A 15,487-nucleotide genomic window follows, 5' to 3' on the forward strand; every position below is an offset into this window, starting at 1 on the left:
TTGTCACTGTGATGGTTAATTTTATGTATCAACTTAACTGAGCTAAGGGATGCCCAGATAGTTGATAAGGTAGTATTTCTGGGTGTCTCTGGAAGGGTGTTTCTGGAAGCATTTAATTCAAGGACTAAGAGATCCATCCTCACCAATGTGGGTAGGCATGTTCCAATCCACTGGGGGCCCCAATGGAACAAAAAGGCAAAGGAAGGGTAAATTCACTCCTTCTTCTTGGGATGGGATGTTCATCTTCTATCTTGGAGCTTCTGGGCCTTTGGACATAGGAACTTACACCAACTGGCCCATGGTTCTCAGGACTTTGCCCCAGGACTGGGAGTTATACCATCAGTTCTCAGTACTTTGGACTTGGACTAATACCATGGGTTTTCCTGGCAGTCCACCTTGCAAACAGCAGACTGTGGGACTTCTCAGCCCCCATAGTCATGTGAGCCGATTCTTATAAATCTTCTCTTTGTTCTGTTTCTCTGGGGAATCCTGACTAATACAGTCATTATGAGGAATGGTTCCAAAAGGAGCGTTTGATGATGAGAATCTTAGTTATGTCACAAGAAGAGGTTACTTCTGACTGTGGCCTATCCGCACTGTTCTCAGCCCAAAGCCTCTACTTTGGAGAGGAGACAAAGGAAGAGCAGCTGGGATGAGAATCAATCACTGCAGCCCTATGCAAATGAAGCTGTCATTTTTTTTTTTTTTTTGGCTGACAAAATATAACCAGCTAACCATTCTACCAAATAGATATGCTTCTCAAAGGTGCTAACCACTCTGTTATCTCTATTCCCGCCTCTGATTTAAGAGCCTCAGATGCTAGTTTATAGTTTACATTTCAATGAGATCTCAGATCAATTCCAACATGTCAGAAAATCCAATAAGAAGAGACACTGAAATTTATGTGTTTATTTAAAGCTTGCTGATAAACAATTACATACATCTTACTTATAATCAGCTACTACGGTTTAGAAGTTACTAGCCACAGGAGGTTGTGGGTGACTTTTTTTTTGAAATAGAAAAATAAATTAAGGTCCCTGCAACTTGTAGTATGTCTGACAGTCCAAGATGAGAAGCCATGAAACAGGGGCAGGCAAGGTTTGCTGTTGTCATGCATGTGTGTTTTCTTCGCTTCAGCAAATGAAGAGCAGAGCAAGAAATGGTCAGTCAACCAGTATCTATTTCCTGATATCTATTTTGTATAAGGCTATACTCACGGGCTATGCAGAAGTTCAAGGCAGCACCCTTTCAGGAAGCTGAATACCCATCTGAAAATCAGGTGAACACCACTAGACGGAATGTGCTAATTTTCAAAGGAACATCAGACAGCAGGTGTTGTTGGAGCTTGGGGGACAAAGATGTGTGCCTGGACTGGGTGACCAGGGAAGGATCCCCAGAGAGGGTGGCATTTAATATGAGTCTTGAGAATGGGTAACACTGGGGACAGAGGGGATAAGGAGATAGGGCTTGAGGGGAGGTAAAGGCCAGAATGTGAGGAATTGGAATACCTCTCTTTCTCTGGATCTGAAGTAATGTTCTAATAGGCACTGATCTAGAGTACTTTATAGCATGACTCCACCCTGGAAGGTACTCTGGGGGGAACTTCAGAAGCCTCCTTCACTCCTTCAGCTTCTGAGACACCCTTGGGTACCACATAGTCTTAGTATACTAAATGACTCCCTGGTGCCTTCAGTGAGGGAATAGGAAAGTAAGTAAGATACCAACCATCCCTAACATAGGTAGACATCAACTAGGAATTCCACGTTCCCCTCTCTCTTCATCAGTTCTCAGGATGAAAACAATGAGAAGCCAAGAGAAGAAACAATTTCACAAAGTGTTTCCTCAAGCACAAGAAACAAACTAAGCAAAACACCAAGAGTTTGGTGCCAGCACTGCAAGGAGAAACGTCATGCACTCCATTGAGCATCTGTTCTTTACCAGATGCTCAGCTAGGCCCTGAGGACACAGCAGTGAACAAACCAGACAGGGTCCTATTGAGGAAGGCAGATATTAAACAAGGAGAGATATAGAGGACAAGTTTAGGGAGCTATAAGAGCCTACAACAGTGGAGTCAGGGGACTGTCTGTCTGAGGGAGGGGCTCTAGGTTGAGATATAAAGGACCAGAGAGTATTAGCCAACTGACAAGAGGGTGCCATGGAGAAGAACCTTGCCCTTCATCCATTCTCCACCCTCGCTGCTGGAAACACTCCTTTAAATGACAGCTTTTTCTCACAATGACTATGGTCTCTAACTAATTTCCTTAAGACTGATACAGTCTATGCAGATAAGGTGAGTCTGCAAATATTTTTCTCTTCACAATGCATAAGCATCTTCCAGATCCCAAGATGTAGGTCAGTTGGCAGGTTCTGAGTGTTTGCAGATGCCATGAAGAGGCTTTTCATATGGTTTGGTTTGCAGTTAACCTTGGACAGTGTTTACTTAAAACTACCAGTGACCTTTAAGCTGTCAAATATAGTGTCTTTGTCCTCAGGCCTCATCCTCTTCCACACTGTGGGTCACTGTTCTGAAATTCTGCCTTCCTTGGTTTCCATGACACTGAATTACTCTTATTCAAACTCTCTGGCCAGTTCTTTCCTATTTGCTGTTCCTTGCACTGTGTCAGTTGGAATTAGGTTTGGCTGCAAGCAACAGAGACACATAATGACAGTGGCTTAAATAAGATAGAAATTCAACTCTCCTTCATGTCAAAGCCTGGGGATCAGCAGTTCAGGGCTGGTATGGTGGATTCACAAAGTCATTTAGAGACCTGGTCCCATGCTAGTCTCTACTGTTTCATCCTTAGAGTGTGGCACCCATACTCATGGTCCAAGGAGGCTACTTTAACTCCAGCCTTTCACATCAGACTTCCAGAAAGCAGGATGGAACATGGGACAAAAAAATAAGACAATAGAGACATGCCAAATGTCTATTAGGACAGGCTTCTGGAAGCAATTACATGACTACTATTCTCAAATCTCTTAGACAAAACGTAGTCATGTGGCAATACCTAGTGACAAGGGAAGCTGGGATATATGGTCTTTATAATAATAAACAATAAATAATATAATAGTAAATAATCCTGCACCCAACTAAAAATGTGGGTTCTGTTCTTCTTCTTGGGAAGAAGGTGAAAATAGATAATAGTGGACAACCCCTGGTCTCTGTGCATACCATAGATGTCCTCACCACGAGAGATTCTGACTTGGTCCTCTCTCCTTATAGCCCCACACTTGCCAGTTCAAAAAAAATTTTTTTTAATTCTACATATAAGTGATACCACACAGTATTTTTCTCTCTGTGTCTGGTTTATTTCATTATTGAGCAAATGTCCTCAAGGCTTATCTGTGTTGTTGCAAATGGTAGGATTTCTTTCCTTTTTATGGCTAAATAATATTCTATTGTATATGTGTGTGTGTGTTTGTGTGTGTGTCTCACATTTTCTTTATCCATTCATCCATTGATGGACAGTTAAGTTGTTTGTATTATCTTGGCTACTGTGAATAATGCTGCAATGAACATGGAAGACAAATAGCTTTCCAAGATACCGGTTTTATTTCCTTTAGATACATATCCAGAAGTGGGATTGCTGGATCATAGAGTAGTTCTATTCTTAATTTTTGGAGGAAATTCCATACTATTTTCTAGAGTGGCTATACCAATTTGTATTCTCCCCAACAGTGTACAAGGACTTCCTGTCTTCCACATCCTCATCAACATTTATTTCTTATCTTTTTGATAATAGCCATTCTAACAGATGCAAGCTAATATCTCTTGGTAGCTTTGATTTGCATGTTGTTGATGATTAGTGATAAGGAGCACGTTTTTATATTCCTGTTGCCCATTTGTATGTCACCTTTGGAGAAATGTCTATTCAGATCCTCTGCCCATTTTCTCATTGGGTTTTTTGGATTTGGGTTTTTGTCAGTGAGCTATATAAGTTCCTTTTATATTTTGGATATTATCCCTCATTAAATATATGGCTTGCAAATATTTTCTTTTATCCCATAGTTGCCTTTTCATTTTGTTGATAGTTTCCTTTGCTGTTCAGTAGCTTTTTACTTTAATATAGTCCCACTTATTTTTGCTTTTGTTGCCTATGCTTTTGGTGTCATGCCCCAAAAAATCATTGCCAAGACCAATGTTAAGGAGCTTTTACCTATATTTTTTTCTAGAGATTTTATGGCTTCAGGTCTTACATTTAAGTCTTTAACCCATTTCAAGTGAGTGTTTATAAGTGGTGTAAGATAGGGGTTCAGTGTCATTTTTTTGCATATAGATATCCAGTTGCCCCAACACCATTTATTGAGGAGACAACCCTTACCCTATTGTGTGTTCTTGGTGCCCTTGTCAAAGATTAGTTGACCATATATGTGTGGATTTTATTCTGGGTTCTCTATTCTGTACCATTAGTATATATGCCTGTTTTTATGTCAGTACTGTATACTGTTTTGATTACTGTGATTTTGTAATATCATTTGAAATCAGCTTTGCTGTTCTTTCTCAAAATTGCTTTGACTATTCAGTCTTTTGTTGTTCCACGTGAATTTTAGGATTGTTTTTTTCTATTTCTGTGAAAATGCCTTTGGAATTTTGATGCCTTTGGAAATGTGTGTTGAATGTATAGATTGCTTTGGGTAACATGGATATTTTAACAATATTAACTCTTCCAAATCAAGAACACAAATTATCTTTTCATTTATTTGTGCTTTCTTCAGCTTTTTTCCCTCAATATCTCATGGGTTTTGATTAAATTTATTTCTAAGTCTCATTGTTTTTGATGCTACTGTAAATGAGATTTTTTTTTCTTAATTTTTTTCAGGTAGTTTGTATAGAAATGCAAATTATTTTTGTATCCTAACTTTGTATCCTGCAACTTTAGTGAATTTGTTTACTAGTTCTACCAGGATGGGTGGGGGGGGGGGGGGTGGAGTCATTAGGATTTTTCATAAGATCATGTCATCTGCAGAGACAATTTTACTTCTCTCTTTCTTATTTGGGCGCCTTTTACAGGCAGACCTCATTTTATTGCACTTCACTTTATTGCACTTCATAGAAAATGCATTTTTTTTTACAAATTAAAGGTTTGTAGTAACCCTGGATCCAACAGGTCTATTGGCACCATTTTCAACTTCACCACCATTTTCCACCATTTACTCACTTCATATCTCGATGTCATATTTTGGTAATTCTCACAATATCTTAAATTTTTTCATGATTATTATATTTTTTATGATGATATATGATCGGTGATCTTTGATACTATGACCATAATTGTTTTGGGGTGCCATGTAAGATAGTAAACTTAATCAATAAATGTTGTATGTGTTCTGATGCTCCACCAACCTGCTGTTCCCCCAGCTTGCTCCTCCTTCTCAGGTCTTCCTATTCCCTGAAACACAACAATATTGAAATTAGGCCAATTAATGACTCTTCCTCTAAGTGTTTAAGTGAAAGGAAGGGTCACACATCTGTTACTGTAAATCAAAAGCTAGAAGTGACTAAGCTTAGTGAGGAATGAGTGTTGAAAACTGAAAGAGGCCAAAAGCTGGGCCTCTTGTGCTAAGCAGTTAGCCAAGCTGTGAATGAAAAGAAAGAGTTCTTGAAGGAAATTAAAAGTGCTAATCCAGTGAATACGTGAATAATAAAAGAGAGATTGCGGATATAGGGAAAGTTTTAGTGGTCTGGATAAAAGATCAAATAGGCCACAACATCCCTTTAAGCCAAAGCCTAATCCAGACCAAGGTCCTGACTCTCGTCAATTCTGTGAAGGCTGACAGAGGTGAGGAAGCTGCAGAAGAAAAGTCTGAAGCTAGCAGAGTTTGGTTCATGAAGTGTAAGGAAAGAAGCCATCTCCGTAACACCAAAGTTCAGGGTGAAGCAGCAAGGGCTGATGTAGAAGCTGTAGCAAATTATCCAGAAGATTTAGCTATGATAATTAATAAAGGTGGCTACATCAAACAATAGATTTTGAATGTAGATGAGATAGTCTTCTGTTGGAAGAAGATGCCATCTAGGATTTTCACAGCTAGAGAGGAGAAGTCAATGCCTGCCTTCAAAGCTTCAAAGGATGGGCTGATTCTCTCATTAGTGTCTAATGCAGTTGGTGACTTGAAGCTGAAGCCAATGCTCATTTATTATTCTAAAAATTCTAGGGCCCTTAAGAATTATGCTAAGTCTACTCTACCTGTGCTCTATAAATGGAAGAAAGCTTGGATGAGAGCACATCCATTTACAACATGGTTTACTGAATACTTTAAGGCTACTGTTGAAATCTACAGCTCAGGCAAAAGAAAAAAAAATTATTCCAAAGTATTCCTGCTCATTAATCACGCATGCATGTGGTCATGCAAGAACTCTGATGGAAATGGACAATGAGATTAATGTTTTTTCAATGCCTGCTAACACAACATCCATTCTGCAGCCCAGAGATCAAGAGTAGTTTTGACTTTTAAGTCTTATTACTTAAGTAATACATTTTGTAAGGCTACAGCTCCCATAGATAGTGATTCCTTTGACAGATCTGGAGAAAATAAATTGAAAACCTTCTGGAAAGGATTTTGCCATTCTTGATGTCATTAAGAACATTCGTGATTCAGGGGAAGAAGTCAAAATATCAATGTTAATGGGAGTTTGGAAGAAGTTGATTACAACCCTCATGGATGATTCTGAGGGGTTCAGGACTTCAGTGGAGAAAGTAACTGCAGATGTAGTGGAAATAGCAAGAGAACTAGAATTAGAACTGGACCCTAAAGATGTGACTGAATTATTGAAATCTCACGATAAAACTTCAGTGAAAGAACAATTGCTCTTATGGATGGGCAAAGAAAGAGGTTTCTTGAGATAAAATCTGCTCCTGGTGATGATGCTGTGAAGACTGTTGAAATGACAACAAAGGATTTAGAATATTACACAAACTCAGTTGATAAAGCAGTGACAAGGTTTGATAGGCTTGACTCCGATTCTGAAAGATGTGCTGTGGGTAAAAGGCTATCAAACAACATTACATGATATAGTGAAATCATTCATGAAATGAAGAGTCAGCTGGATGTAGCAAACTTCATTGTTGTCTTATTTTAAGAAATTGCCACAGCCGCCCCATTTCCAGCAACCACCACACTGATCAGTCAGTAGCCATCAGCATAGACCCTCCACCAGCAAAAAGATTATAACTTACTGAAAGCTCAGAGGAAAGTCAGCATTTTTTTTTACCGATAAAGTATTTTTAATTAAGGCATGTACATGGATTTTTTTAGGCTCATTGATGTTGTACACTTAATAGACTACAATAAAAATAACTTTTATTTGCACTGGAAAAATTGATTTGACTTGCTTTATCGCAATATTCACTTTATTGTGATGGTCTGGAAACAAACCCACAGTACCTCTGAGGTATGCCTGTATTTGTTTTTCTTGCCTAGTTGCTCTGACCAGGATGCTAGTACTATGTTGAATATAAATACAAAAGTAGACATTCTTGTCATGTTCTTCATCATAGAGGAAAAGCTTTCAGCTTTACACAATTGAATAGGATTTTGGCTGTGGGCTTGTCATATATGGACTTTATTATGTATATTCCTTCTATACCTCATTGTTGAGAATTTTTCATTGTTGGAAAAATTGTTGAATTTTTGTCAAATGCTTTTTTTGCATCTATTGAGATGATCACATGATTTTTTAATTCTGTTAAAAAAATTCTGTTTATGTGATGTATCTTATTTATGTATTTATGTATTTATGTATTTATTTATTTACTTATTTATTTATTATTTTTAAGTAGATTCCATGCCAACATGGAGCTCAATATGGGACTTCAACTCACAACCCTGAGACTAACACCTGAGCTGAGATCAAGAGTCAGATACTCAACCAACGGAGCCACCCAGTGCCCCTCTATCACAATTATTAATTTACATATATTGAACCATCCTTGCATCCCCAAATAAGTCTTAATTGATCGTGGTGTATGATACTCTTAACGTGCTGTTGAATTTTGCTGATACTTTGTTGAAGATTTTTGCATGTATGCACATGAAGAATATTGGCTTGTAATTTTCTTATAGTGGCCTTGCCTGGCTTTAGTATCAGGATAATTCTGCCCTCATAAATTGATTTTGGAAGTATTCCCTTCTCTTCAACTTTTGGGAAGAGTTTGAGAAGGATTAATGTGGATTCTTTTTTAAAGGCAAAATGTAAATAATTAAATTATTTCCCACATTCCCTCTTTGTTTTCCTGTGTGTGTTTCCTACTTTTTTTTATTATTTACTTTTTAATTTACATCCAAGTTAGTCAGCATATAGTGCAATAATGATTTCAGGAGTAGAATCCAGTGATTTATCCCCTACATATGACACCCAGTGCTCACCCAACAAGTGTCTTCCTTAATGCCCCTTGCCTTTTTAGTCCATCCACCCCACCCAACTCCCTCCAGCAACCCTCAGTTTGTTTTCTATAGTTACAAGTCTCTTTTGTTTTGTCCTCCTCCCAGTTTTTATATTATTTTTGTTTCCCTTACCTTATGCTCATCTGTTTTGTATCATAAATTCCACATATGAGTGAAGTCATATGAATTGGTCTTTCTCTGACTAATTTTGCTTAGTATAATATACTCTAGTTCCATCCATGTTGTTGCAAACAGCTATATTTCATTCTTTTTGATCACTGAGTAATACTCCATTGTGTGTGTGTGTGTGTGTGTGTGTGTGTGTGTGTGTGTGTGTATATATATATATATATATATATATATATATATACCACATCTTCTTTATTCATTCATCTGTCGATGGACATCTGGGCTCTTTCCATACTTTGGCTATCATCGATAGCGTTGCTATAAACATTGGGGTGCATGTGCCCTTTCAAAACAATACACCTGTATCCTTTGGATAAATACCTAGTAGTGCAATTGCTGGGTTGTAGGGCAATTCTATGTTTAATTTTTTGAGAAACCTCCATACTGTTTTCCAGAGTGGCTGTATCAGTTTGCATTCCTACCAGCAGTGCAAAAGGTTCCTCTTTCTCTGCATCCTCACCAAGATCTGTCTTTGCATCGTTAACTTTAGCCATTCTGACAGGTGTGAGGTGGTATCTCAGGTTTTTTTTGATTTGTATTTCCCTGATGATGAGTGATATTGAGCATTGTTTCATGTGTCAGCTGGCCATCTGGATGTCTTCTTTGGAGAAGTGTCTATTCATGTCTTTTGCCTATTTCTTCACTGGATTATTTGTTTTTTGGGTGTTGAGTTTGATAAGTTCTTTGTAGATTTTGGATACTAACCCTTTATCTGATATGTCATTTGCAAATATCTTCTCCCATTCTGTTGGTTGCCTTTTAGCTTCGCTGATTGTTTCTTTTGCTGTGCAGAAGCTTTTTATCTTGATGAGGTCCCAGTAGTTCATTTTTGCTTTTGTTTCCCTTGCCTCCAGAGACATGTTGAGTAAGAAGTTGCTGCAGCCGAGATCAAAGATGTTTTTGCCTGCTTTCTCCTCGAGGATTTTGATGGCTTCCTGTCTTACGTTTAGGTCTTTCATCCACTTTGAGTTTTTTGTGTGTGTGTACGGTGTAAGAAAGTGGTCCAGGTTCATTCTTCTGCATGTCGCTCTCCAGTTTTCCCAACACCATTTGCCGAAGAGATGGTCTTTATTCCACTGGATATTCTTTCTTTCTTTGTCAAAGATTAGTTTCCCATACATCTGTGGGTCCACTTCTGGGTTCTCTATTCTGTTCCATTGATCTGAGTGTCTGTTTCTGTGCCAGAACCATACCATCTTAATGATTACAGCTTTGTAATACAGCTTGAAGTCCAGAATTGTGATGCCTCCTGCTTTGGCTTTCTTTTTCAAGATTGCTTTGCCTATTCAGAGTCTTTTCTGGTTCCATACAAATTTTAGGATTGTTTTTTCTAGCTGTGCGAGGAATGCTGGTGTTATTTTGATAGGGATTGCATTGAATATGTAGATTGCTTTGGGTAGTATCGACCTGTGTTTCCTACTTTTACACATTGCCATTATTTCTCCACCCCATTCCCATCATCCAATCTTTGCTGTCATGTATTGTTTCTCTTCATCTCCCTCCACATGCTATTTGTGGACAAACTCCTATTATCTCTTGTCTGGACTCCTGCAACAGTCTTTTGGCTATCTCTTTATCCCCAGGGTCAGCCTATTCTCTAATCTTCCTGACATATGGCTGTCTGATTCTCAATGTCTAGAATGGGTCACCTCTATCTTTTATTCCAAAACATTCAAATGTCTCCATGTTACTTACGGAATAAAACCAATACCCCAACCCAGTGCTCAACCCTCTATAAAGTGACCCTACACTCTCTTCTACTCTACAAACACTATGGAGTTTCAAGTATGTCCCAGACTCTATTCTAGGTGTTTGAGGTCCATTATGAAACAAAACAGACAGACAGACAGACAGACAGACACACACACACACACACACACACACACCAAACACCCACTCTTTGGAGTTTACATTCTGTTTTTCCACTGTTTTGAGAATTCTCTTCACATATCCTTCATTCCAGGCAAACGGATTCACCTGCTGTCTGTGCAGGGCTTGTCCTTTGCTCTTTTTTTTCTCTCTTTCTGGAATATTCTTTTGCTTATTCCTTTATAACTGTGATTCTCAACCAGGTGATTTTTTTTCCTGTAGGGGACTTTTGGCAATATCTGCAGATATTTTATTTGTCACAACAGATTGGGGTCCTACTGGTACCTCACTGGTAGAAGCCTGGGATGCTGTTAAACAATCTTACAATGTACAGGAAAGCCTCCATAGTAGAAAATTACCTGGTCCAAAATGTCAATAGTGTTGAGGATAAGAAACACTGCTATAGATAGGGTCAAGTTATACCCACCCTTCAATGACGGCTCAAATTTCTCCTTCATGAAATACCCACAATTCCTTCTTCCATTCCTGTTTGCTCAAAGCTATCTGCTGTCCTGCTGAATTCCCACTTCCCCTGTGGGTAGCTGTGTAGTGTCACTCATCATTTGTCATAGGCTATAAAAGTCTACAAGGGTGGATTTACACCTGATTCTTCTGAGTTCTCAGAGGCCAACCTGGTGCTTAGCTCACAGAAGATGGTACCCACATATTTGTTTTAGGCATGAATAGGGAATACCCAATGTCTGTCTCTTCTCCCAGACTTCAGTTCCTAGGAATTAAGCAGCCTGAAAGTTCCTGCTTCAGAGGAGAATCTGCCAGGCCCCTCCCAGCCATAGTTGGAAGAGACTCAACTGGCATCAAGCCACAGGAAAGACTGCCTCTACCAGTCTGAAGGAAAGAGGTTAACGGAAAAAGAAACTAAACAAATATGGCAAGAAACATGACTCTGTGTGCAAACAGAGGTTCCCTACAAAAATAATTGAAAGCAGGAAGGACATTTGTTTGGATGGGAGCTTGACCAGCTTTATAAATGGGTTAGGGTAACTAGTGACCTCAGCTGCCCTTGAAGTCATAGTCTTAACAGTGCAGAAACCAGGAGCCACATGAAGCCACAGCCAGGGGTGGCTCCCAGCCAAGGACTTCTGTGCTGTCCCTGGGCCATTGCCTGATGAAGGCCTGAGCACACACACATTGCTGCTGCAGGATTCAGAATTGTGTGTCAACCATCACTCATTAACTCAACTTTTCCTGTCTAAGTCCTTGAGCTGTCTGAGATGCTGAAGTGTCTTGGCAGGCCTAGGAAACTGTTGGATCTCAAGAAACAGGCTCAGTTATCTCAGGCTTCTCCTGAATCCAAATGTTCCAGTTTCAGCCTCCTCCTCATGAGCTGCTTAGAGTAGGGATCTCTGCTATACACCATTTTTTATCTGCCTGGCAGCTGAAATGGCAAAAAAGTATGTGAAGTCCCAGCTCTGACTCCCTAAAAGTAGGCACAAGGGAGCTTTAGTGCTTTTGCAAAAGGAGTGATTGAAGTCAGGTAGAGAAGAACAAAATGACTCAAAGCTACAGCCAAAGCCCAGAGACACAGAGCATTTGGTAAGCACTTTACAGCTAGATCTATTCCACATGGGAGTATCTGTCACTCATCCAACTTAATGCAATATGGTCCTTAAAATTAATAAAATAGCATAGCAAACCAACCAAGTTAGTTCTCTTATCCACTACCTAACCCTGTTTCTACAAGCTTCATGGTGGGGTTGGATGTTGGGAGAGAGGGAGTGAAGAAGAACTCTGCTGACATTTTTCCCCCTTACCCAAGATTCTGGAAGCTTGAGCAGAGAGCAGGGGGATGAGGTGCTTTCCCAAGAGGGAACATTAGTATGGTGTCCCAGGCTCTGACTCTTGGCTCTAACTTGGTCTCTCAAAAAGAAATACAATACTAGCCACAAACACAAGCCACATATGTAGTTTTAAATTTTCCTGTGGCCACTTTAAAGATGCATAACAAGGATTAAATTAATTTTAATAAAATATTTCATTAAATTCAATGTATCCAAAATATTATCATTTAACCTGTAATCAATACAAATAGTACCATCCATAAAATAATACGTGTTCCTTTTTATCTTGCTAAGCATTCAAAATTCATTGTTTATTTTACACTTACCAGATATCTTAGTTTTAACTAGCCACATTTCAAGCACTCATCCACAGGGGGAGCCTAGGATAATTCAAGACTTTCACAGGTCATCAGTTGGTGCCCAGGCACTAATGTATCACGTTATAAAACAGGGAGCTAAAATAGCATTTGAAACATAATGAGATGGGGAATTTTTTTACATTTATGAAACTCCCCCCAAGGGGAACACATACCACATGTGGTTGAGAGAAATACTTTGAAAAGTCTGCTGTGGCCAGCATGAGGGTAGGGGATGGAAGCGGGAAACCCCCATGGAGGATGTTAGGGCAACACATAGACTGACAGCTGAACTTGAACCTCTGAGAGAGGTTCACTGACACTTGAAACTGAGAGCAACCTTTAACTATTTTTCTAGGACCAAGGCAGAGGACACAGGGAGATATAACAACAGTGACTCATTTTACTACTGGAGAAATTGTAACAACTTTAATGTCTAATGGGAGGAAACTGTGAATCTATGTGAAAGAATATTTTACTATGATGAAAACATGGGGATGTACCTAATATAAAATTGTTATTAGGGAGAGAAAAGCAGATTCAAGTGTAGTTGCTTATACAAGCTCACCTATAATTAATAAATGCAAAGAAAAGAAATGCACAAACATATTGCCATTGTTTTTACTAAGAAATAGCAATATAACAGGGTGCCTGGGTGGCTCAGTCTATTAAGCATCAGACTTCAGCTCAGGTCATGATCTTGCAGCTCATGAGTTCAAGCTCCATGTAAGGCTCTGTGTTGACAGCTCAGAGCCTGGATCCTGCTTGGGGTTCTATGTCTTCCTCTCTCTGCACCTCTCCTGCTTATGCCCTGTCTCTCTCTCAAAAAAAATAAACATTAAAAAAAATTTTTTAAAGAAATAGCATTCTGCACTGCAATCAACAAAAGTAAAAGGCAGCTGACGGAATGGGAAAAGATATTTGCAAATGACATATCAGACAAAGGGCTAGTATCCAAAATCTATAAAGAACACACCAAACTCCACATCGGAAAAACAAATAATCCAGTGAAGAAATGGGCAGAAGACATGAATAGACACTTCTCTAAAGAAGACATCCAGAGGAGGAGCCAAGATGGCGGAACAGCATGGAAGCTTTTTGTGTGTCTCGCATCCATGAAATACAGCCAGACCAACACTAAACCATCCTACACACTTAGAAAACTGATTGGAAGATTAACACAACAATCTGCACAACCTGAACCACAGAATTCAGTAGGTACGTGATACAAACAACTGAACTTGGGGAGCAAGAAGCCACGAAAGGTAGGGAACCCCTTTTGCGGGCAGAGGACGGAGACTGGGGGGGGGAGCATACGGGAAAAGCACCCCTCCCCAAAAGCAGCTGGAGAGAAAGTGGAAAATTGGAAACAGCTACAGGGACTAAACTAAAAAAAGAGAAAGGAGAAAGGAGAGGGTTTAAATTCCATTAAGACTGTAAACAAGGGGAGCTCAAAATCTGCAACTCTACAGCTCAATACTTGCCAGTGCTCTGGTGGGTAAGGTGAATCCCCAGGAACAGAGTGGGGTCTGGGAGGTTCTCGGGCCACATGGCGAAAAGCGGTTCCACTGCTGGAAGGACATTTTGTAGAGACTGTTGAAGCCACCTGGTCCCAGCAGACCCCAGAAGGCAGCCACATTCACTGGTGCTGGGGCAAGGTCATTGAGGGTGAAGCCTGGTGCCAGATGTGTGTTGCGATTTTCCATAATCCCTGAAATGCTGATGCTACACTCTCACAATCTTTTTTTGGGGTGGCCTGGCACCTGGCCACAGTCTTGGGGCACCAGCAACAGCAAGGTCCAACGGGTGTTCCTGGGCACAGCCAACATTCGGCCATTGCTCATTCGGCCATTGCTCGGTGAGACCCTCATGCAGAGGGGCAGAACGGGTCAAAGCCTCAGTCCTTCAGAAGTAAGGGGCTGGGAAAACAGCCACATCTGAGACAAAACTTGGTTGACAGGTACTGCCTGGGGCCTGGCCACAGGGAGTGGAAAAGTGGGAAGTGGACGAGAGCTGAAGATGGAGGACGGTGCACAATTGCTGATCCAGGAGAACAGACTGGGTAGCTGGGTGGCGCCATTTTTCACCGCTCCCACGCATGCGCATGTGCAGCTACAAGCACTGCAACAATCCACCCCAGTAGGCTAGCAGCGCCATCTAGTGGAGAGCAGAACTGTTACACCAAGCCCCGCCCAACTGGGCCAACTTTGCTCTTCAAGAACGCAAACCTCACCGCCGGTTTAATTTATGGACTATAAAGAGCTACAGGAACTGACCTCTAGGGGAAAACGAAGCAATTTCAGTCCTACTTCAATCTGTTAGCAGGTTCATCTATTCAATTTTTTTTTCTCCTTTCCCTTTTACTCTTTTACAATTCTTTTCTTTTTCTCGAATACAGAAAGAGAAAAAACTCATTTTTATTTTCAGTTTTTATTAAAAATACCTGTCTTTAATGTTTATTACTATATTTTTTACTTTTGTGTTAATTTTCTCAAATTCTACTTTACTTCCACATTTTATTTTAGTCTACTTCATTGTACTCACTTTTTCAAATTTTCAATTTCCTTTTTTTCTTTCTTTTTCTTTTTTTCTTCTTGAATGCAGAAAAAGAAAAACTTCATTTTTACTTTCAATTTCTATTTAAAATATTTTTATTTAATTTTTATTACTATATTTTTCCTTTTATGTAATTTTTTTCAAATTCTACCTTACTCCCATCATTTTATTTCAGTCTACTACAATGTATTCACTTTTTCAAATATTCAAACGATTTCTTTGTTTTCTTTTCTTTTTTTATCTTTTGTTCTCTTTTTCATTTATTTTCTTTTTTCTTAAATACAGAAAATGAAAAAATTCAAATTTTTTTCATTTTTATTAAAAATATTTTTCTTT

At 39.4% G+C, this 15,487-nt stretch overlaps 1 long non-coding RNA gene across 4 annotated transcripts in view; it reads right to left on the reverse strand.

Moving 5' to 3' along the window:
• The window catches only part of LOC109249452 (uncharacterized), a 109,526-nt gene that overhangs the window by 12,649 nt on the left and 81,390 nt on the right, over window positions 1–15,487 (reverse strand). For 2 of the 4 annotated variants that reach the window (XR_002072585.2, XR_002072584.2), the window contains exon 3: window positions 5,345–5,390. The exons of 1 other annotated variant lie outside the window; for it this stretch is intronic. This is a non-coding gene — a long non-coding RNA (uncharacterized LOC109249452). Of the gene's footprint in view, window positions 1–143; window positions 2,866–5,344; window positions 5,391–15,487 lie in introns of all 4 variants that reach the window. One more of the 4 variants, XR_008423064.1, reaches the window with a different exon arrangement.

Source organism: Panthera pardus, unplaced genomic scaffold, assembly GCF_024362965.1.
Source record: "Panthera pardus isolate Hobbes unplaced genomic scaffold, ASM2436296v1 HiC_scaffold_17, whole genome shotgun sequence".
Classification (NCBI taxonomy): Eukaryota; Metazoa; Chordata; class Mammalia; order Carnivora; family Felidae; genus Panthera; species Panthera pardus.